Here is a 23,597-nt window from a genome sequence, read left to right on the forward strand (position 1 = left end):
ACACCTGGAAGCTGGGGGATCGCAACTCGTTACCCTGGGACTAAGCCCTCTCCCTAATAGCAGCAAGCAGGTTAAGTCCACCAAAGTGGACGATCCTGCCAGGCCAAGGAGAGGAGTACCCGAGTGCCCTTCAACCACAATCTCCTGCAATAAAGCACTTGATCTTAGCCAAAAGGCCGAGAAGCGATAACCAGAATTGGTTTCAAACTACGGAGCCACCCAAGGATCCTGAAAAGTCCATTTGTGGAGATGAGCTCCTGGACTCCCGTTAAGAAGACATGTTGTCAACCTCTAGATCCCTTACATGCCTGCACTTTTCGGCTTGCTGCTGCTGCAATCCACGCGTTTTAGATCTGCATAACTCCACCTCTTTAAACACAGCACCTTCACCCCCTGCTGTTCCCACCCGCCTCAACACCGTTGGAAGGGAGGAGAACCAATTAAGGCGGGGGGTGGGGTGGAATGAGCAGCTGTCTACCCTTAGCAGGAGGGCTCCTGATTACATACCTCTCCTGCTGCTGCTGCTGCTGGCTGTCCAGCAGCAGACTGAAGGTGGCTGCTGCTGTGCACAGGTATATAAAGGCTCAGAGCCTATTATGACACGCGCAGCCAGCGTTCCATTGCCACATTCCATCTACTGCAGGCAGGATACCTGGCTGGCTGAATGTCGCTGAGAAGCTCACAGAGACGGCCATAAGCAACAGTTTAACAGAATGCCACAGACTAATCAACCAAACTTTTTGGGTTGGGTTCTCTTTTATAGTCTGCAGGCATTAAATGAAAGAAGTCAGTGTTCCAGCAGAAGGAGACAACGTTTCAGAAAAGGCATTGTAGCAAACCAAAAAAGAAATTTTAAGCGCAGCAGAGTAACCAGCGCACATACCTGTTAGCTCAGGTGAGTTTAAAAGGCTGCTGTTGATAACAAGGGCATTTGCTAAATAGATGGTGTGTGTGCAACAATATACTGAAAGGTCAATTATATTGTGCAGCTTATCTCACCACCTGTAGTTATTTAGGTGAAAGCTCCAAAATGCTTGCCTAATATGTCTGTTTATCCAAAAGGAAGTAAAAAGGGAGAGCTAGAAAGATAGCATTGCATCACATTACATGGCAATGCAATGCACAGTTGCTGAAGTTGAACCAAAATGAGCTTGTAATTTGGCTTCTGCAACTTTGAACATGAAAAAATCCAATGAGGAGAAGAAAAGCAAAGCCAAAGAGTCCATCCCAAAATCCGACAAACAAGCAAAATGAACAAAAAACATTGAATTCAATTCTTTCTGATTTTAGAAACTGCATTAAAGAAGGGGTGCACCGGTCCTGGAGATACTGCAATACCAGGTCAATGCGTGGAGTGGACAGAGCAAGCTCTTTTTCCATCTCCCTGTTCTAAAAATCCATTTAATATATGGTCCCCAGATAGGGGACGTATCAGATATTAAACTGATAAGAACAGATACTACACTTGATCTTAGCCAAAAGGCCGAGAAGCGATAACCAGAATTGGTTTCAAACTACGGAGCCACCCAAGGATCCTGAAAAGTCCATTTGTGGAGATGAGCTCCTGGACTCCCGTTAAGAAGACATGTTGTCAACCTCTAGATCCCTTACATCCCTGCACTTTTCGGCTTGCTGCTGCTGCAATCCACGCGTTTTAGATCTGCATAACTCCACCTCTTTAAACACAGCACCTTCACCCCCTGCTGTTCCCACCCGCCTCAACACCATTGGAAGGGAGGAGAACCAATTAAGGCGGGGGGTGGGGTGGAACGAGCAGCTGTCTACCCTTAGCAGGAGGGCTCCTGATTACATACCTCTCCTGCTGCTGCTGCTGCTGGCTGTCCAGCAGCAGACTGAAGGTGGCTGCTGCTGTGCACAGGTATATAAAGGCTCAGAGTCTATTATGACACGCGCAGCCAGCGTTCCATTGCCACATTCCATCTACTGCAGGCAGGATACCTGGCTGGCTGAATGTCGCTGAGAAGCTCACAGAGACCGCCATAAGCAACAGTTTAACAGAATGCCACAGACTAATCAACCAAACTTTTTGGGTTGGGTTCTCTTTTATAGTCTGCAGGCATTAAATGAAAGAAGTCAGTGTTCCAGCAGAAGGAGACAACGTTTCAGAAAAGGCATTGTAGCAAACCAAAAAAGAAATTTTAAGCGCAGCAGAGTAACCAGCGCACATACCTGTTAGCTCAGGTGAGTTTAAAAGGCTGCTGTTGATAACAAGGGCATTTGCTAAATAGATGGTGTGTGTGCAACAATATACTGAAAGGTCAATTATATTGTGCAGCTTATCTCACCACCTGTAGTTATTTAGGTGAAAGCTCCAAAATGCTTGCCTAATATGTCTGTTTATCCAAAAGGAAGTAAAAAGGGAGAGCTAGAAAGATAGCATTGCATCACATTACATGGCAATGCAATGCACAGTTGCTGAAGTTGAACCAAAATGAGCTTGTAATCTGGCTTCTGCAACTTTGAACATGAAAAATCCAATGAGGAGAAGAAAAGCAAAGCCAAAGAGTCCATCCCAAAATCCGACAAACAAGCAAAATGAACAAAAAACATTGAATTCAATTCTTTCTGATTTTAGAAACTGCATTAAAGAAGGGGTGCACCGGTCCTGGAGATACTGCAATACCAGGTCAATGCGTGGAGTGGACAGAGCAAGCTCTTTTTCCATCTCCCTGTTCTAAAAATCCATTTAATATATGGTCCCCAGATAGGGGACGTATCAGATGTTAAACTGATAAGAACAGATTTTTTAATTTGGCTATCCCCTGCAGAGGGATAAAACCGTTTATTAAAACTTTAACAAATTACAAGCATAATTACACAAATACCAAATGTTAAAAGACAAATGAAATTTACAAAACAAAAAAATACAAAGATTTTAAATAATTAGGTTCCATTGGTCAACAAGCCATTTTTTGGAAATATGTACATTCTTCTTTTTGTCAATTAAATAATAAGTATACATTTCACATAAACATAAACTTAAAACATCATTCACTGATAAAACATCTTGTTTAAAAATAGCAATGTTGCGCGCTTTCCAGAGAGATGACTTGGCGCAGTTCACTGTCTTCCAAGCCATTGTGTACTGGTCCATTGTGGGGCATTCCATAAGTCCGTATAGCACAGTTTTATATGTAAAGTCCTTGAGGTCTGCCACCCTTTCCAGTAGGGGGAGCAGTCTTCTCCAGAAATCCTTTGCAAAATTACATGTCCATAATAGATGTTCCACCGTTTCCTCGTCTTGGCATCCGGCTCTTGGGCAGATGGCAGACCTCACAAATCCTCTTCTGTATTGGAATGCCCGGCAAGGAAGACAGCGGTGCATGCAACTCCAAGCCAGATCTCTCTGTTCATTAAAAAGATAAAAAACGTTAATCATTTTCCAGATAGACATAGATTTGTCATCATCATATCTGTCAACATTACATATTTCCTCACTTTTACGTATTTCTTTAATTAGTTTCTTACTATTTCTTAATTCCTCTATTTTCTTAGTCCCTAAATTAAAATCGGACACTATTTTCCTTAAAATCTCATAATGCGTCGACAAATTAAAAGCATGGGGCACAGATATATTAACTTCATACCATCCAAACTTTCTCATAAAAAATCCTGTATTAAAACGCATAAAAAAGGACCAATAGTGATTCTTAAAAAGGGCATTAAAACAGTAAACGAACAGATGGATTAAAAGAAACCTATTAAAATCTGGAAAATCTTTACCACCTTTTACTTTTGATTTCATCACGATTTCTCTTTTCAGCTTTTCCATTTTTGAGTTCCAAAAGAAGGTAAAACAGGTTTTGGTTATCTTTTTTAAAACATTAACAGGCGGGGGGAAAACCATGCTAAGATACAATAAAAGAGGTAAAATCACCATCTTTAAAACCAATACTTTACCCTCCATTGTAAGTCTCCTCATGTTCCACATACATATTTTCGTATTTACTTTCTGTGTAACTGTTTCCCAACTATTATAACCATCATTATTTTCAGTGAATGATATACCTAAAATGGAAATGGATTCGGAGACATTAATTGGTACATCACGTAAAATCATCCCCCCAACACTTAAAATGTTACACTTATTAAAATTGATTTTAAAACCAGAAGCTAGGCAAAAGGATTGCACTTGATGGAGAGTGGCCGTAAGTGATGGTGCATCTGTACACAAGACCGCCACGTCATCCATGTAGCCTACAACCTTGGCCTCCAAACCACCGCTTCCAGGCAGAGGGACACCGCATATCTGTTTATTTTGGCGTATTGCACATAACATTGGTTCCAGTGCACAGATAAACAGTAGGGGGGACAGAGGGCATCCCTGTTTCACCCCTGACCGTAAAAATACCTCTTGTGTCTTAAAACCATTCACTAAAATCTTACTTGTACAATCCTTGTAAAATGCTTTAAGCGATAGTAAAAACCCTTCTGGTATGCCCATTTTCTCTAAAACTTTAAAAAGATAAAAGTGTGAGACACGGTCAAATGCTTTTTCAAAATCAATAGATAAAATCGCCATTTTCCCCTTTCTGTCTTTCACATCCTCAATACAGTCTTTCACTAAATTCAGATTGTCCCATATACTGCGCCCCGGCACCCCACACACTTGATTAGAATGAATAACTTTGCTGATGACTTCTTTTAGACGATTTGCACAAATTTTAGCCATTATTTTATAGTCACAATTTAAAAGTGTTATTGGTCTCCAGTTTTCTAATTTTGATTTATCGCCTTTTTTGTATAGGAGGGAGACTTCACCTTTCTTCCAGGAATTTAATAAAACCTTATTATTAAAAACCTCAGTAAACAAATAAAACAAATCATCTTTTAAAATATCATAAAAACATACATAAAATTCTATTGGGATGCCATCAGGACCAGGGACCTTTCCAGTTTTAAAACTTTTAATAGTTTTTAACACTTCTTGTTCCGTTAAAACTTGGGATAAAAACTCTTGGGATGCGGGATCTAAAACAGCTGTTAGTCCTTGCAGCGAATCATCCATTAATTTATTATCTATATTTTTTCCATTAAAAAGATTAGAAAAAAAAACCTCAACTTTACCCAGCATATTTTTTATATTATTCTCACCATCTATATGGTCAATTATCACTTTTTCTTTTTTATTTTTCCTAAAAAAATATCTGGAACACTTTTCATTTTCTTCTATATGTTGTACTCTAGAACGAAAAATTATCTCTTTTCCTTTTTGTTCTAGCCATTTTGAAATCTCTTCTTTTAAGTTTGAAATATCAACTTGTACATCTATCCCATTGTCTCTGAGCTTAAATAATGTTTGTAGGCGGGTATTTAAAATTCTATATTCTTCATATTTTTCTTTGGCTCTACATATACTCTTTTTAATAAAAAAGTCTTTTATTTTTACTTTCATTCTATCCCACCATACACTCATAGTCTCATTTGTTTTTTTCCCTTTTCTACATTTCCTATAAAACTCAATAAAATCTGATAAAATCTGCGGGTCGGTTAAAAGGGATACGTTCATTTTCCAGCTTTTCTTACCACATTTTTTGTTGTCATTTACTTTTATGGTAAAGGATAAAAGTTTATGGTCTGAAAATATATTAGTTAAAACTTCACATTTGGCAGGTATTGTTTTATCTGAACCAAAAATAAAATCAATCCTAGAGCTACAATTAGCATTGCTCCAAGTGAAACCGGCGTCCTCTGTGCTGTCATTATGACACTCTTTATATATGTCTATCAATTTAGCATCTTTGACTATATCATGTAGCATACCTGAGGTTTTATCGTAGTTCCTGCTTACAGAGCTGGAGCGCCGGTTTTCACCTTTTAAAACACAATTAAAATCCCCTGCTAAGATAAAAGGTTCAGAGTTATTAATAAATAATGGTAAAAGATCAAGCATTTCGGCTCTTTCATTTTTCTCTGGGGATCCATAAAAATTTAAAAACTGCCATCTAATACCATCAATAAAAGCTTTCACTAATAAAATACGACCTGGTAAAATTTCCTGAATAAAATCAATTAAAACGTTCCCTTTAAAAAGTATGGCTACACCCGCTGATCCTGCAGCATTCGATCCGGACCAGACAGATGGCCCACACTTCCACTCATCTTTATATTTTTGATATGACATTTCATGTGGGATATTACATTCTTGCAGAAAAAATACAGATGCAGTAAAACACGTAAAAAAATTAAAAAGAGCAGTTCTTCTCGTGTTAGATTTTATGCCTCTCACGTTGAGGGAAATACCTTTCAGTTCAGCCATCATTAGAAAATGTAGAAATTTTACTTAGGTAACTAAGAGCAACGGATTTTCCTGTCCGATGAACCTGATCAGACCACTGGGCTTGCGCCTCCCTCCTCATCTGATAGTATCGTCACGAGAGTCTCCGTGGAGGAGGAAAGATTACCACATTTATATAAACCCGACGCTACACTGGCATAGCTCGGAGGGCTGGCTGGCAGAACCCGCTGGGTCTCCATTGGCTGGCCATGCAGTTCCTCATCAGGTGGGTCCCCGAGGGGTTCCGCCGCCCCTGTTTGACCTGTAGAAGGTCGTCCTATAGGAGGAGGTTGCGCACAAGGCAGAGCCTCTGACTCTTCAGAGGCAGCAAGATCCCGGTCCCCACCTGTAGCAGCGGAGACCGAAACCCCTGAGGGTCCAGCGTCCACGTCCCCTTCTGGAGAAGTGTCCATCTGTTCACCTCCTGCTGCCTCCTCCGAACCACCCTTTTTCTTTTTCTTAGGACCCACATTTATCCACTCAGCGCCCTCAGCACTAGGAGACCCAGACTGGGCATGGGCTTTTGTGTCGGCCTTTTGCCGGTCCCTTTTGACCTTACCAGTAGTGCCCTTCTGCTCCTTCTCAGCCCTCCTTTTGGACTCCCGCAGGTCCTGCAGCCAGGTTTTGGGATTTGGTATTTTACCTGTCATAGACTCTGGAGACACTTCACTATTTGGTACGCCCTTATTGTCTCCAGAGGCTCCAGGTTGTTGTTCCTCCTCCTGAGGGGTGGTCTGATCTTTTGGTCCTTGGTCGGACGTCTTGGACTTCCCCTTTTGCTCATCTTCCCGAAATCTGTGAGGGCAAGAAAAATAAAAGTGACCTGGAGTCTGGCAAAAACTGCATTTCTTTTCCTTAGGGCATTCTTTTGTCTCATGTTCTTCACTAGCACAATTTCTACATGATACATGACAGTTTTCTTTTGAATGACCATAGCGCCCACAATTTCTGCAATATACTGGCATCCCAGAAAAGAAGAAATCCCCATTTGTTTGCCCAATTTTGAAACGGGCAGGGGGGAGCCGTATACCACCTGGTGTATTTGGATCTCTTGTACACTTCACAAGGAATTTCCACTTAGATGTCCATATGTTATATTCGTTTAATATCTTCCCAATACATTTAACACTTTTAAAATAAATTGCTAGAAATGACATTACTTCTGGAGCAGAAACAAAGGGCGAAAATATTTTTACAATAACCAGTCTTACCTCATCCAGGACGTGCTCAACAATTTGTATCCCTTTCAAAACAGGACTATTTTCAACTTTTTTTAACTTTTCTAGTACATCTCTAAAAATACCTTCTCCGGTGAATGTGATGTCATAGTCACCTCTTCTGGGATAATGCTGGATGGAGAGAATTTCATTCCTTTGTACGCCAAGAAGGTTCCTGAGCACGTCCTGGACTACATACCCTAATTTCCTCATATCCGAGCCACCCGCCGTGAAGTGAACTCGGATAGAGTTTTTTAGCCTCGCATAAAGAGGCACGAGGTTAGGGTCAACCTCCATGGAAAAACGCAACAAGGTTGCAAATTGCAGCCGCTTGCAATCTGCGCTCCCAGTGTTCTTGCAGCGAAAAACACCTGGAAGCTGGGGGATCGCAACTCGTTACCCTGGGACTAAGCCCTCTCCCTAATAGCAGCAAGCAGGCTAAGTCCACCAAAGTGGACGATCCTGCCAGGCCAAGGAGAGGGGTACCCGAGTGCCCTTCAACCACAATCTCCTGCAATAAAGCACTTGATCTTAGCCAAAAGGCCGAGAAGCGATAACCAGAATTGGTTTCAAACTACGGAGCCACCCAAGGATCCTGAAAAGTCCATTTGTGGAGATGAGCTCCTGGACTCCCGTTAAGAAGACATGTTGTCAACCTCTAGATCCCTTACATGCCTGCACTTTTCGGCTTGCTGCTGCTGCAATCCACGCGTTTTAGATCTGCATAACTCCACCTCTTTAAACACAGCACCTTCACCCCCTGCTGTTCCCACCCGCCTCAACACCGTTGGAAGGGAGGAGAACCAATTAAGGCGGGGGGTGGGGTGGAACGAGCAGCTGTCTACCCTTAGCAGGAGGGCTCCTGATTACATACCTCTCCTGCTGCTGCTGCTGCTGGCTGTCCAGCAGCAGACTGAAGGTGGCTGCTGCTGTGCACAGGTATATAAAGGCTCAGAGCCTATTATGACACGCGCAGCCAGCGTTCCATTGCCACATTCCATCTACTGCAGGCAGGATACCTGGCTGGCTGAATGTCGCTGAGAAGCTCACAGAGACCGCCATAAGCAACAGTTTAACAGAATGCCACAGACTAATCAACCAAACTTTTTGGGTTGGGTTCTCTTTTATAGTCTGCAGGCATTAAATGAAAGAAGTCAGTGTTCCAGCAGAAGGAGACAACGTTTCAGAAAAGGCATTGTAGCAAACCAAAAAAGAAATTTTAAGCGCAGCAGAGTAACCAGCGCACATACCTGTTAGCTCAGGTGAGTTTAAAAGGCTGCTGTTGATAACAAGGGCATTTGCTAAATAGATGGTGTGTGTGCAACAATATACTGAAAGGTCAATTATATTGTGCAGCTTATCTCACCACCTGTAGTTATTTAGGTGAAAGCTCCAAAATGCTTGCCTAATATGTCTGTTTATCCAAAAGGAAGTAAAAAGGGAGAGCTAGAAAGATAGCATTGCATCACATTACATGGCAATGCAATGCACAGTTGCTGAAGTTGAACCAAAATGAGCTTGTAATCTGACTTCTGCAACTTTGAACATGAAAAATCCAATGAGGAGAAGAAAAGCAAAGCCAAAGAGTCCATCCCAAAATCCGACAAACAAGCAAAATGAACAAAAAACATTGAATTCAATTCTTTCTGATTTTAGAAACTGCATTAAAGAAGGGGTGCACCGGTCCTGGAGATACTGCAATACCAGGTCAATGCGTGGAGTGGACAGAGCAAGCTCTTTTTCCATCTCCCTGTTCTAAAAATCCATTTAATATATGGTCCCCAGATAGGGGACGTATCAGATATTAAACTGATAAGAACAGATACTACACTTGATCTTAGCCAAAAGGCCGAGAAGCGATAACCAGAATTGGTTTCAAACTACGGAGCCACCCAAGGATCCTGAAAAGTCCATTTGTGGAGATGAGCTCCTGGACTCCCGTTAAGAAGACATGTTGTCAACCTCTAGATCCCTTACATGCCTGCACTTTTCGGCTTGCTGCTGCTGCAATCCACGCGTTTTAGATCTGCATAACTCCACCTCTTTAAACACAGCACCTTCACCCCCTGCTGTTCCCACCCGCCTCAACACCGTTGGAAGGGAGGAGAACCAATTAAGGCGGGGGGTGGGGTGGAACGAGCAGCTGTCTACCCTTAGCAGGAGGGCTCCTGATTACATACCTCTCCTGCTGCTGCTGCTGCTGGCTGTCCAGCAGCAGACTAGACTGAAGGTGGCTGCTGCTGTGCACAGGTATATAAAGGCTCAGAGCCTATTATGACACGCGCAGCCAGCGTTCCATTGCCACATTCCATCTACTGCAGGCAGGATACCTGGCTGGCTGAATGTCGCTGAGAAGCTCACAGAGACCGCCATAAGCAACAGTTTAACAGAATGCCACAGACTAATCAACCAAACTTTTTGGGTTGGGTTCTCTTTTATAGTCTGCAGGCATTAAATGAAAGAAGTCAGTGTTCCAGCAGAAGGAGACAACGTTTCAGAAAAGGCATTGTAGCAAACCAAAAAAGAAATTTTAAGCGAAGCAGAGTAACCAGCGCACATACCTGTTAGCTCAGGTGAGTTTAAAAGGCTGCTGTTGATAACAAGGGCATTTGCTAAATAGATGGTGTGTGTGCAACAATATACTGAAAGGTCAATTATATTGTGCAGCTTATCTCACCACCTGTAGTTATTTAGGTGAAAGCTCCAAAATGCTTGCCTAATATGTCTGTTTATCCAAAAGGAAGTAAAAAGGGAGAGCTAGAAAGATAGCATTGCATCACATTACATGGCAATGCAATGCACAGTTGCTGAAGTTGAACCAAAATGAGCTTGTAATCTGGCTTCTGCAACTTTGAACATGAAAAATCCAATGAGGAGAAGAAAAGCAAAGCCAAAGAGTCCATCCCAAAATCCGACAAACAAGCAAAATGAACAAAAAACATTGAATTCAATTCTTTCTGATTTTAGAAACTGCATTAAAGAAGGGGTGCACCGGTCCTGGAGATACTGCAATACCAGGTCAATGCGTGGAGTGGACAGAGCAAGCTCTTTTTCCATCTCCCTGTTCTAAAAATCCATTTAATATATGGTCCCCAGATAGGGGACGTATCAGATATTAAACTGATAAGAACAGATACTACACTTGATATTAGCCAAAAGGCCGAGAAGCGATAACCAGAATTGGTTTCAAACTACGGAGCCACCCAAGGATCCTGAAAAGTCCATTTGTGGAGATGAGCTCCTGGACTCCCGTTAAGAAGACATGTTGTCAACCTCTAGATCCCTTACATGCCTGCACTTTTCGGCTTGCTGCTGCTGCAATCCACGCGTTTTAGATCTGCATAACTCCACCTCTTTAAACACAGCACCTTCACCCCCTGCTGTTCCCACCCGCCTCAACACCGTTGGAAGGGAGGAGAACCAATTAAGGCGGGGGGTGGGGTGGAACGAGCAGCTGTCTACCCTTAGCAGGAGGGCTCCTGATTACATACCTCTCCTGCTGCTGCTGCTGCTGGCTGTCCAGCAGCAGACTGAAGGTGGCTGCTGCTGTACACAGGTATATAAAGGCTCAGAGCCTATTATGACACGCGCAGCCAGCGTTCCATTGCCACATTCCATCTACTGCAGGCAGGATACCTGGCTGGCTGAATGTCGCTGAGAAGCTCACAGAGACCGCCATAAGCAACAGTTTAACAGAATGCCACAGACTAATCAACCAAACTTTTTGGGTTGGGTTCTCTTTTATAGTCTGCAGGCATTAAATGAAAGAAGTCAGTGTTCCAGCAGAAGGAGACAACGTTTCAGAAAAGGCATTGTAGCAAACCAAAAAAGAAATTTTAAGCGCAGCAGAGTAACCAGCGCACATACCTGTTAGCTCAGGTGAGTTTAAAAGGCTGCTGTTGATAACAAGGGCATTTGCTAAATAGATGGTGTGTGTGCAACAATATACTGAAAGGTCAATTATATTGTGCAGCTTATCTCACCACCTGTAGTTATTTAGGTGAAAGCTCCAAAATGCTTGCCTAATATGTCTGTTTATCCAAAAGGAAGTAAAAAGGGAGAGCTAGAAAGATAGCATTGCATCACATTACATGGCAATGCAATGCACAGTTGCTGAAGTTGAACCAAAATGAGCTTGTAATCTGGCTTCTGCAACTTTGAACATGAAAAATCCAATGAGGAGAAGAAAAGCAAAGCCAAAGAGTCCATCCCAAAATCCGACAAACAAGCAAAATGAACAAAAAACATTGAATTCAATTCTTTCTGATTTTAGAAACTGCATTAAAGAAGGGGTGCACCGGTCCTGGAGATACTGCAATACCAGGTCAATGCGTGGAGTGGACAGAGCAAGCTCTTTTTCCATCTCCCTGTTCTAAAAATCCATTTAATATATGGTCCCCAGATAGGGGACGTATCAGATATTAAACTGATAAGAACAGATACTACACTTGATCTTAGCCAAAAGGCCGAGAAGCGATAACCAGAATTGGTTTCAAACTACGGAGCCACCCAAGGATCCTGAAAAGTCCATTTGTGGAGATGAGCTCCTGGACTCCCGTTAAGAAGACATGTTGTCAACCTCTAGATCCCTTACATGCCTGCACTTTTCGGCTTGCTGCTGCTGCAATCCACGCGTTTTAGATCTGCATAACTCCACCTCTTTAAACACAGCACCTTCACCCCCTGCTGTTCCCACCCGCCTCAACACCGTTGGAAGGGAGGAGAACCAATTAAGGCGGGGGGTGGGGTGGAACGAGCAGCTGTCTACCCTTAGCAGGAGGGCTCCTGATTACATACCTCTCCTGCTGCTGCTGCTGCTGGCTGTCCAGCAGCAGACTGAAGGTGGCTGCTGCTGTGCACAGGTATATAAAGGCTCAGAGCCTATTATGACACGCGCAGCCAGCGTTCCATTGCCACATTCCATCTACTGCAGGCAGGATACCTGGCTGGCTGAATGTCGCTGAGAAGCTCACAGAGACCGCCATAAGCAACAGTTTAACAGAATGCCACAGACTAATCAACCAAACTTTTTGGGTTGGGTTCTCTTTTATAGTCTGCAGGCATTAAATGAAAGAAGTCAGTGTTCCAGCAGAAGGAGACAACGTTTCAGAAAAGGCATTGTAGCAAACCAAAAAAGAAATTTTAAGCGAAGCAGAGTAACCAGCGCACATACCTGTTAGCTCAGGTGAGTTTAAAAGGCTGCTGTTGATAACAAGGGCATTTGCTAAATAGATGGTGTGTGTGCAACAATATACTGAAAGGTCAATTATATTGTGCAGCTTATCTCACCACCTGTAGTTATTTAGGTGAAAGCTCCAAAATGCTTGCCTAATATGTCTGTTTATCCAAAAGGAAGTAAAAAGGGAGAGCTAGAAAGATAGCATTGCATCACATTACATGGCAATGCAATGCACAGTTGCTGAAGTTGAACTAAAATGAGCTTGTAATCTGGCTTCTGCAACTTTGAACATGAAAAATCCAATGAGGAGAAGAAAAGCAAAGCCAAAGAGTCCATCCCAAAATCCGACAAACAAGCAAAATGAACAAAAAACATTGAATTCAATTCTTTCTGATTTTAGAAACTGCATTAAAGAAGGGGTGCACCGGTCCTGGAGATACTGCAATACCAGGTCAATGCGTGGAGTGGACAGAGCAAGCTCTTTTTCCATCTCCCTGTTCTAAAAATCCATTTAATATATGGTCCCCAGATAGGGGACGTATCAGATATTAAACTGATAAGAACAGATACTACACTTGATCTTAGCCAAAAGGCCGAGAAGCGATAACCAGAATTGGTTTCAAACTACGGAGCCACCCAAGGATCCTGAAAAGTCCATTTGTGGAGATGAGCTCCTGGACTCCCGTTAAGAAGACATGTTGTCAACCTCTAGATCCCTTACATGCCTGCACTTTTCGGCTTGCTGCTGCTGCAATCCACGCGTTTTAGATCTGCATAACTCCACCTCTTTAAACACAGCACCTTCACCCCCTGCTGTTCCCACCCGCCTCAACACCGTTGGAAGGGAGGAGAACCAATTAAGGCGGGGGGTGGGGTGGAACGAGCAGCTGTCTACCCTTAGCAGGAGGGCTCCTGATTACATACCTCTCCTGCTGCTGCTGCTGCTGGCTGTCCAGCAGCAGACTGAAGGTGGCTGCTGCTGTGCACAGGTATATAAAGGCTCAGAGCCTATTATGACACGCGCAGCCAGCGTTCCATTGCCACATTCCATCTACTGCAGGCAGGATACCTGGCTGGCTGAATGTCGCTGAGAAGCTCACAGAGACCGCCATAAGCAACAGTTTAACAGAATGCCACAGACTAATCAACCAAACTTTTTGGGTTGGGTTCTCTTTTATAGTCTGCAGGCATTAAATGAAAGAAGTCAGTGTTCCAGCAGAAGGAGACAACGTTTCAGAAAAGGCATTGTAGCAAACCAAAAAAGAAATTTTAAGCGCAGCAGAGTAACCAGCGCACATACCTGTTAGCTCAGGTGAGTTTAAAAGGCTGCTGTTGATAACAAGGGCATTTGCTAAATAGATGGTGTGTGTGCAACAATATACTGAAAGGTCAATTATTGTCACGGGTGTGTTGCCACGAAGATCGTCACGAGCACACAGCCTGACTTCTCGCAGCTGACTTGTTGGTGCTTTGTGTTTTCTCGGCAGTGTAGGAGTTAATTCTCTCTCTCTCTGGGCTAGCTGAGGTCCAGCCTCGCCCAGCTGCAATCAATGCTTCTTTAGTGAGACTCCTTTATATTCCTGCAGGTCTGTTTGGGAGGTGTCGGTGAAAGCTTTTCATTCTGACTTACAGAGCGGATCGTGGTGTTTGGAGTTGCTGAGATAAGTGTATTTGGAAGTGTGTTTTCCCTTTCCTCGCTTTATCATTTATCTCCTTTCCCGTTGGTGTTCCCTCTGTTGTAGTTGTTTAGAAGTTGTATGCAAGGTGGTTTTGGTTTTTCCCTTGTACTGTCTCGTTCGTCTAAATACTGTGTGTGGGCATATTATTTCTGGTTCCCTATTGTTGTGATCGGGGTCCTTCTCAGGACTAGATTACTTAGGTGCAGGGATCCTCAGAAGGTAGGGGTTACGCTGGCGGCCTGGACCTCTGTACCTTTAACAGTACCTCCTGGATGAGGGATTAGTCAGGGCCCCAGCTTAGGGTCAGCTTAGGCCCCCTACCTCCAGTATTCTGTGACAGTGTGACATTTTCACCGACCATCTTAGTTTTTCTCCAGCTACCATGGATCCAGTAGCCGGTCTAGCTCGGCAGTTGCAGAGTTTGTCCATGGGGCTGGCGGACGTTAGGTCCAAGGTTTTGCATCCTCTGGAGCAAGCCGGACCAGAACCTAAAGTACCTCTCCCTGACAGGTTCACTGGGGGGCGGGACAAGTTTTTTGTTTTCCGGGAGGCATGCAAATTGTACTTTCGGCTGCGGCCTCGGTCATCGGGCAGTGAAGAACAAAGGGTGGGAATTGTCATCTCGCTCCTACAAGGGGACCCACAATCTTGGGCGTTCTCTCTTCCCCCAAGCTCCCCGGTTCTCCAGTCAGTGGATAGGTTTTTCGCTGCTCTGGGACTCGTATATGATGACCCAGATCGGATCTCCCTTGCTGAGTCTAAGTTACGTAGGATTCAGCAGGGAGATCGTCCGGCGGAGGAATTCTGTTCGGAGTTCCGTAGGTGGGCCACGGACACCCAGTGGAATGACCCGGCTCTTAGGAGCCAGTTTTGTCATGGTTTATCCGACAAATTACAGGATGTGTTGGCACAGTATGACTCTCCCGCGTCACTGGAAGCCGCTATGGCCCTTGCTATTCGCGTTGACAGACGGCTTCGGGAGAGGTGCGGGATAACTCTACCCCCTGTAATGTCTCCACCTCCTACAAGGTCCCCTCATATGGTGGTTCCCCTGGTCAGTCCGGAGGAGCCTATGCAATTAGGAGGGACATCATTTCGGGGAAGGGGACCGGTGGTGCGCCATAAGACAGGAAGGTGTTTTCTCTGTGGGAAAAAAGGACATTTTATTGGGGGGTGTCCATCCCGTCCCTTGCAGAGTAAAGAGTCGTCGAAAAAACTGTTGATCCCAGGTTGTGTTGTGGACGGCAATCTGGGAGTAGGTATTTCGTCCCTAGGTTCGTCTCAGTTTCTCGTACCGGCGGAGGTGGTGGTGGGTACGAGAACTGAGAGGATATCTGTTCTTCTGGATAGTGGGGCCGGGGCTAATCTGGTTGATGCTCGGTTTGCCCGGGTTCAAGGTATGCGATTGAGTGAGTTGGCTAAACCCATCCCCATATTCTCAATCGATGCCAGACCTCTCGGTCAGGGAAGTTTTTTGCAAGCTGTGCATGGCGTAAAACTTCAAGTGGGGGCAATACATAAAGAACTGTTGTCTTGCTACGTGTTGGAGGGTCTTCCCACTCCTATAGTGTTGGGCCTTCCTTGGTTAGCTAAGCATAACCCGGTTATTAATTGGCAAACCAGAGAGATAAGCCAATGGAGTAAATTCTGTAATAAAAACTGCATGAACACGGTCATCGGTGCGGTTACTCCTTGGGTCTTACCTCCATTTCTGGCGGACTTTGAGGATGTATTCTCGGAGAATGGGTGTCAGGAACTACCTCCTCATCGCGTGTATGACTGTTCTGTAAAACTGCTCCCTGAGGCCAAGTTACCTAAAGCTAGGTTGTATAACCTTTCTGGTCCTGAGAGGCAGGCCATGAAGGATTATATTTCTGAAAGTCTGGCTAAGGGGCATATTAGACCTTCATCTTCTCCGGTGGCCGCGGGGTTCTTCTTTGTTAAGAAGAAAGATGGAGGCCTACGCCCTTGCCTGGATTTCCGTGAACTTAATCGGATTACGGTCCGAGATCCGTATCCGCTCCCACTTATTCCCGATCTCTTTAATCAGATCGTGGGCGCCAAATGGTTCTCTAAGTTGGATCTCAGGGGGGCGTACAATCTGATTAGGATGAAGGAGGGGGATGAGTGGAAGACGGCTTTTAACACTCCGGAGGGGCATTATGAGAACCTTGTCATGCCATTCGGTCTGACTAATGCCCCGGCGGTGTTTCAACACTTTGTTAATGATATTTTTCGCCACCTGGTGGGACAGTTTGTTGTCATATATCTGGATGATATCTTAATTTACTCGCCGGATCTGGTGTCTCATCAGGAGCACGTTAGACAGGTGTTACAGATCTTGCGGGATAATAAACTGTATGCCAAATGGGAAAAGTGTGTGTTCGCCGTACAGGAACTCCAGTTTTTAGGCTTCCTGGTTTCAGCGTCCGGTTTTCGTATGGACCCTGGGAAAGTGCGGGCAGTTCTTGAGTGGGATCGGCCGGAGAATCTTAAGGCACTACAACGTTTCCTGGGGTTTGCTAACTATTACCGGAAGTTCATTCGTAATTTCTCGTCCATGGTTAAGCCTCTCACAGACATGACTAAAAAGGGGACGGATTTTTCTAGGTGGTCTGACAAGGCTTGTCAAGCATTCTCCTCCTTGAAAAAATGTTTTGCCTCGGCACCCATACTCATTCAACCTGATGCGTCTCAGCCATTCTTTGTAGAGGTAGACGCTTCCGAGGTAGGGGTGGGAGCAGTATTGTCACAGGGTTCGTCCCCTGGTAAGTGGCATCCGTGCACCTTTTTCTCTAAAAAATTGTCGTCCGCTGAGAGGAATTACGATGTCGGCAATAGGGAACTCTTGGCCATTAAGTTAGCTTTTGAGGAGTGGCGCCATTTTTTGGAGGGGGCAGTTCATCCGGTCACCGTCATCACCGATCACAAGAACCTGCTATATCTGGAGTCTGCTAAACGTCTGAATCCCAGACAAGCTAGGTGGTCATTGTTTTTTACCAGGTTTAATTTCGTCGTTACATATCGTCCTGGGTCTAAAAATGTAAAGGCGGATGCCTTATCTCGTAGTTTCCCTGGGGCCGGGAATACGGACGAACCGATTCCTATTCTTCAGGAGGGGGTGGTGGTTTCGGCAGTATGCTCTGAGCTGGAGGAGGAGATATTGGAGGCTCAGGGAGACGCCCCTGTTGGACCTCCGGGGAGACTGTTCGTTCCAGATCAGTTGCGACAAAAGGTGATCGAGGCACACCATAACTCAGTTTTTGCAGGACACCCGGGGAGTAAAGCAACTGTGGATCTCCTCTCGCGTCGGTTTTGGTGGCCTAACTTGCATAAAGAGGTGGTAACTTTTGTCGCGTCCTGTGGGGTTTGTGCGCGCTCTAAGACCTCACATACCCGTCCGTCTGGGGCCCTCTTACCTTTGAAGATCCCGGAGCGTCCTTGGACTCATCTGTCTATGGACTTTATTACTGACCTCCCTCCGTCTTCGGGTAAAACGGTCATACTCGTTGTAGTGGACAGATTCAGCAAGATGGCACATTTTATCGCTCTTCCGGCTCTCCCTAATGCTAAAACTCTTGCGCAGGTGTTCATTGGGGAGATTGTGAGGCTTCACGGGGTACCCTCCGAGGTGGTGTCTGATCGGGGGTCTCAGTTTGTGTCCAAGTTCTGGAAGGCGTTTTGTGCACGGCGGGGGATGCATTTGTCATTCTCGTCGGCTTTTCATCCTCAGACCAATGGTCAGATGGAACGTATGAACCAGAGCTTGGAGACATATCTTCGGTGTTTTGTGTCAGAGAACCAGGAGGACTGGGCTTCTTTCCTACCTCTGGCAGAGTTTGCTCTCAATAATAGGCGGAGCGAGTCCACTGGTAAGTCCCCGTTTTTTGGGGCATATGGTTTTCACCCCCAGTTTTGTACTTTCAGTAGGGGGGGCTCTTCGGGGGTTCCGGAGGAGGAACGATTTTCCTCATCTCTCGCTTCAGTATGGAGAGGGGTGCTGAAGAATCTGAATACTATGGGGAACCGATACAAACGTATGGCTGATAGGAGGAGAGTGTCTGGTCCGGACCTAAGTGTGAACGATCAGGTATGGTTGTCTACCAGGAATATTAAACTTAAGGTTCCCTCCTGGAAACTGGGTCCCAGGTTCATCGGGCCGTACAGAATCAGTTCTGTTATTAATCCGGTGGCATTCCGTCTTGACCTCCCCCCTACGTTTAAAATTCACAACGTGTTTCACAGATCATTGCTTAAGAGGTATGTGGCGCCGGTGGTACCGTCACCTTTACCTCCCCCTCCTGTGGTTGTCAATGGTAACTTGGAGTTCCAGGTATCGAGGGTCATTGATTCACGCTTTAATCGCCGGTCCCTTCAGTACTTGGTTCATTGGAAGGGGTATGGTCCTGAGGAGAGGATGTGGGTTCCTGCGTCGGATATTAACGCAGACCGATTAGTTCGGGCCTTCCACACGACTCACCCGGATAAACCTGGCCCTGAGGGTCCAGAGGCCCCTCGTAGAAGGGGGGGTACTGTCACGGGTGTGTTGCCACGAAGATCGTCACGAGCACACAGCCTGACTTCTCGCAGCTGACTTGTTGGTGCTTTGTGTTTTCTCGGCAGTGTAGGAGTTAATTCTCTCTCTCTCTGGGCTAGCTGAGGTCCAGCCTCGCCCAGCTGCAATCAATGCTTCTTTAGTGAGACTCCTTTATATTCCTGCAGGTCTGTTTGGGAGGTGTCGGTGAAAGCTTTTCATTCTGACTTACAGAGCGGATCGTGGTGTTTGGAGTTGCTGAGATAAGTGTATTTGGAAGTGTGTTTTCCCTTTCCTCGCTTTATCATTTATCTCCTTTCCCGTTGGTGTTCCCTCTGTTGTAGTTGTTTAGAAGTTGTATGCAAGGTGGTTTTGGTTTTTCCCTTGTACTGTCTCGTTCGTCTAAATACTGTGTGTGGGCATATTATTTCTGGTTCCCTATTGTTGTGATCGGGGTCCTTCTCAGGACTAGATTACTTAGGTGCAGGGATCCTCAGAAGGTAGGGGTTACGCTGGCGGCCTGGACCTCTGTACCTTTAACAGTACCTCCTGGATGAGGGATTAGTCAGGGCCCCAGCTTAGGGTCAGCTTAGGCCCCCTACCTCCAGTATTCTGTGACAGTGTGACATTTATATTGTGCAGCTTATCTCACCACCTGTAGTTATTTAGGTGAAAGCTCCAAAATGCTTGCCTAATATGTCTGTTTATCCAAAAGGAAGTAAAAAGGGAGAGCTAGAAAGATAGCATTGCATCACATTACATGGCAATGCAATGCACAGTTGCTGAAGTTGAACCAAAATGAGCTTGTAATCTGGCTTCTGCAACTTTGAACATGAAAAATCCAATGAGGAGAAGAAAAGCAAAGCCAAAGAGTCCATCCCAAAATCCGACAAACAAGCAAAATGAACAAAAAACATTGAATTCAATTCTTTCTGATTTTAGAAACTGCATTAAAGAAGGGGTGCACCGGTCCTGGAGATACTGCAATACCAGGTCAATGCGTGGAGTGGACAGAGCAAGCTCTTTTTCCATCTCCCTGTTCTAAAAATCCATTTAATATATGGTCCCCAGATAGGGGACGTATCAGATATTAAACTGATAAGAACAGATACTACACTTGATCTTAGCCAAAAGGCCGAGAAGCGATAACCAGAATTGGTTTCAAACTACGGAGCCACCCAAGGATCCTGAAAAGTCCATTTGTGGGGATGAGCTCCTGGACTCCCGTTAAGAAGACATGTTGTCAACCTCTAGATCCCTTACATGCCTGCACTTTTCGGCTTGCTGCTGCTGCAATCCACGCGTTTTAGATCTGCATAACTCCACCTCTTTAAACACAGCACCTTCACCCCCTGCTGTTCCCACCCGCCTCAACACCGTTGGAAGGGAGGAGAACCAATTAAGGCGGGGGGTGGGGTGGAACGAGCAGCTGTCTACCCTTAGCAGGAGGGCTCCTGATTACATACCTCTCCTGCTGCTGCTGCTGCTGGCTGTCCAGCAGCAGACTGAAGGTGGCTGCTGCTGTGCACAGGTATATAAAGGCTCAGAGCCTATTATGACACGCGCAGCCAGCGTTCCATTGCCACATTCCATCTACTGCAGGCAGGATACCTGGCTGGCTGAATGTCGCTGAGAAGCTCACAGAGACCGCCATAAGCAACAGTTTAACAGAATGCCACAGACTAATCAACCAAACTTTTTGGGTTGGGTTCTCTTTTATAGTCTGCAGGCATTAAATGAAAGAAGTCAGTGTTCCAGCAGAAGGAGACAACGTTTCAGAAAAGGCATTGTAGCAAACCAAAAAAGAAATTTTAAGCGCAGCAGAGTAACCAGCGCACATACCTGTTAGCTCAGGTGAGTTTAAAAGGCTGCTGTTGATAACAAGGGCATTTGCTAAATAGATGGTGTGTGTGCAACAATATACTGAAAGGTCAATTATATTGTGCAGCTTATCTCACCACCTGTAGTTATTTAGGTGAAAGCTCCAAAATGCTTGCCTAATATGTCTGTTTATCCAAAAGGAAGTAAAAAGGGAGAGCTAGAAAGATAGCATTGCATCACATTACATGGCAATGCAATGCACAGTTGCTGAAGTTGAACCAAAATGAGCTTGTAATCTGGCTTCTGCAACTTTGAACATGAAAAATCCAATGAGGAGAAGAAAAGCAAAGCCAAAGAGTCCATCCCAAAATCCGACAAACAAGCAAAATGAACAAAAAACATTGAATTCAATTCTTTCTGATTTTAGAAACTGCATTAAAGAAGGGGTGCACCGGTCCTGGAGATACTGCAATACCAGGTCAATGCGTGGAGTGGACAGAGCAAGCTCTTTTTCCATCTCCCTGTTCTAAAAATCCATTTAATATATGGTCCCCAGATAGGGGACGTATCAGATATTAAACTGATAAGAACAGATACTACACTTGATCTTAGCCAAAAGGCCGAGAAGCGATAACCAGAATTGGTTTCAAACTACGGAGCCACCCAAGGATCCTGAAAAGTCCATTTGTGGAGATGAGCTCCTGGACTCCCGTTAAGAAGACATGTTGTCAACCTCTAGATCCCTTACATGCCTGCACTTTTCGGCTTGCTGCTGCTGCAATCCACGCGTTTTAGATCTGCATAACTCCACCTCTTTAAACACAGCACCTTCACCCCCTGCTGTTCCCACCCGCCTCAACACCGTTGGAAGGGAGGAGAACCAATTAAGGCGGGGGGTGGGGTGGAACGAGCAGCTGTCTACCCTTAGCAGGAGGGCTCCTGATTACATACCTCTCCTGCTGCTGCTGCTGCTGGCTGTCCAGCAGCAGACTGAAGGTGGCTGCTGCTGTGCACAGGTATATAAAGGCTCAGAGCCTATTATGACACGCGCAGCCAGCGTTCCATTGCCACATTCCATCTACTGCAGGCAGGATACCTGGCTGGCTGAATGTCGCTGAGAAGCTCACAGAGACCGCCATAAGCAACAGTTTAACAGAATGCCACAGACTAATCAACCAAACTTTTTGGGTTGGGTTCTCTTTTATAGTCTGCAGGCATTAAATGAAAGAAGTCAGTGTTCCAGCAGAAGGAGACAACGTTTCAGAAAAGGCATTGTAGCAAACCAAAAAAGAAATTTTAAGCGCAGCAGAGTAACCAGCGCACATACCTGTTAGCTCAGGTGAGTTTAAAAGGCTGCTGTTGATAACAAGGGCATTTGCTAAATAGATGGTGTGTGTGCAACAATATACTGAAAGGTCAATTATATTGTGCAGCTTATCTCACCACCTGTAGTTATTTAGGTGAAAGCTCCAAAATGCTTGCCTAATATGTCTGTTTATCCAAAAGGAAGTAAAAAGGGAGAGCTAGAAAGATAGCATTGCATCACATTACATGGCAATGCAATGCACAGTTGCTGAAGTTGAACCAAAATGAGCTTGTAATCTGGCTTCTGCAACTTTGAACATGAAAAATCCAATGAGGAGAAGAAAAGCAAAGCCAAAGAGTCCATCCCAAAATCCGACAAACAAGCAAAATGAACAAAAAACATTGAATTCAATTCTTTCTGATTTTAGAAACTGCATTAAAGAAGGGGTGCACCGGTCCTGGAGATACTGCAATACCAGGTCAATGCGTGGAGTGGACAGAGCAAGCTCTTTTTCCATCTCCCTGTTCTAAAAATCCATTTAATATATGGTCCCCAGATAGGGGACGTATCAGATATTAAACTGATAAGAACAGATACTACACTTGATCTTAGCCAAAAGGCCGAGAAGCGATAACCAGAATTGGTTTCAAACTACGGAGCCACCCAAGGATCCTGAAAAGTCCATTTGTGGAGATGAGCTCCTGGACTCCCGTTAAGAAGACATGTTGTCAACCTCTAGATCCCTTACATGCCTGCACTTTTCGGCTTGCTGCTGCTGCAATCCACGCGTTTTAGATCTGCATAACTCCACCTCTTTAAACACAGCACCTTCACCCCCTGCTGTTCCCACCCGCCTCAACACCGTTGGAAGGGAGGAGAACCAATTAAGGCGGGGGGTGGGGTGGAACGAGCAGCTGTCTACCCTTAGCAGGAGGGCTCCTGATTACATACCTCTCCTGCTGCTGCTGCTGCTGGCTGTCCAGCAGCAGACTGAAGGTGGCTGCTGCTGTGCACAGGTATATAAAGGCTCAGAGCCTATTATGACACGCGCAGCCAGCGTTCCATTGCCACATTCCATCTACTGCAGGCAGGATACCTGGCTGGCTGAATGTCGCTGAGAAGCTCACAGAGACCGCCATAAGCAACAGTTTAACAGAATGCCACAGACTAATCAACCAAACTTTTTGGGTTGGGTTCTCTTTTATAGTCTGCAGGCATTAAATGAAAGAAGTCAGTGTTCCAGCAGAAGGAGACAACGTTTCAGAAAAGGCATTGTAGCAAACCAAAAAAGAAATTTTAAGCGCAGCAGAGTAACCAGCGCACATACCTGTTAGCTCAGGTGAGTTTAAAAGGCTGCTGTTGATAACAAGGGCATTTGCTAAATAGATGGTGTGTGTGCAACAATATACTGAAAGGTCAATTATATTGTGCAGCTTATCTCACCACCTGTAGTTATTTAGGTGAAAGCTCCAAAATGCTTGCCTAATATGTCTGTTTATCCAAAAGGAAGTAAAAAGGGAGAGCTAGAAAGATAGCATTGCATCACATTACATGGCAATGCAA

General features: G+C 44.9%; 9 non-coding genes across 9 annotated transcripts; all 9 read right to left on the reverse strand.

The window, feature by feature from the left end:
• Window positions 1–1,304: 1,304 nt before the first annotated feature.
• Window positions 1,305–1,495, reverse strand: LOC141224654 (U2 spliceosomal RNA). Its single transcript, XR_012291989.1, has one exon. It is a non-coding gene; the product is annotated as a U2 spliceosomal RNA (small nuclear RNA).
• A 1,115-nt stretch (window positions 1,496–2,610) lies between these two features.
• Window positions 2,611–2,795, reverse strand: LOC141224413 (U2 spliceosomal RNA). The gene has a single exon (XR_012291838.1). It is a non-coding gene; the product is annotated as a U2 spliceosomal RNA (small nuclear RNA).
• A 6,390-nt stretch (window positions 2,796–9,185) lies between these two features.
• On the reverse strand, window positions 9,186–9,376 carry LOC141224655 (U2 spliceosomal RNA). Its single transcript, XR_012291990.1, has one exon. It is a non-coding gene; the product is annotated as a U2 spliceosomal RNA (small nuclear RNA).
• A 1,120-nt stretch (window positions 9,377–10,496) lies between these two features.
• LOC141224379 (U2 spliceosomal RNA) lies at window positions 10,497–10,687 on the reverse strand. The gene has a single exon (XR_012291806.1). It is a non-coding gene; the product is annotated as a U2 spliceosomal RNA (small nuclear RNA).
• Window positions 10,688–11,802: 1,115 nt separating this feature from the next.
• On the reverse strand, window positions 11,803–11,993 carry LOC141224656 (U2 spliceosomal RNA). The gene has a single exon (XR_012291991.1). It is a non-coding gene; the product is annotated as a U2 spliceosomal RNA (small nuclear RNA).
• Window positions 11,994–13,108: 1,115 nt separating this feature from the next.
• On the reverse strand, window positions 13,109–13,299 carry LOC141224657 (U2 spliceosomal RNA). Its single transcript, XR_012291992.1, has one exon. It is a non-coding gene; the product is annotated as a U2 spliceosomal RNA (small nuclear RNA).
• A 6,564-nt stretch (window positions 13,300–19,863) lies between these two features.
• LOC141224658 (U2 spliceosomal RNA) lies at window positions 19,864–20,054 on the reverse strand. The gene has a single exon (XR_012291993.1). It is a non-coding gene; the product is annotated as a U2 spliceosomal RNA (small nuclear RNA).
• Window positions 20,055–21,169: 1,115 nt separating this feature from the next.
• LOC141224659 (U2 spliceosomal RNA) lies at window positions 21,170–21,360 on the reverse strand. The gene has a single exon (XR_012291994.1). It is a non-coding gene; the product is annotated as a U2 spliceosomal RNA (small nuclear RNA).
• Window positions 21,361–22,475: 1,115 nt separating this feature from the next.
• Window positions 22,476–22,666, reverse strand: LOC141224660 (U2 spliceosomal RNA). Its single transcript, XR_012291995.1, has one exon. It is a non-coding gene; the product is annotated as a U2 spliceosomal RNA (small nuclear RNA).
• Between the last annotated feature and the right edge of the window lie 931 nt (window positions 22,667–23,597).

The sequence above is a fragment of the Phyllobates terribilis genome, unplaced genomic scaffold (genome assembly GCF_046119375.1).
Source record: "Phyllobates terribilis strain yellow unplaced genomic scaffold, ASM4611937v1 Scaffold_393__1_contigs__length_1774422, whole genome shotgun sequence".
Taxonomy (NCBI): domain Eukaryota; kingdom Metazoa; phylum Chordata; class Amphibia; order Anura; family Dendrobatidae; genus Phyllobates; species Phyllobates terribilis.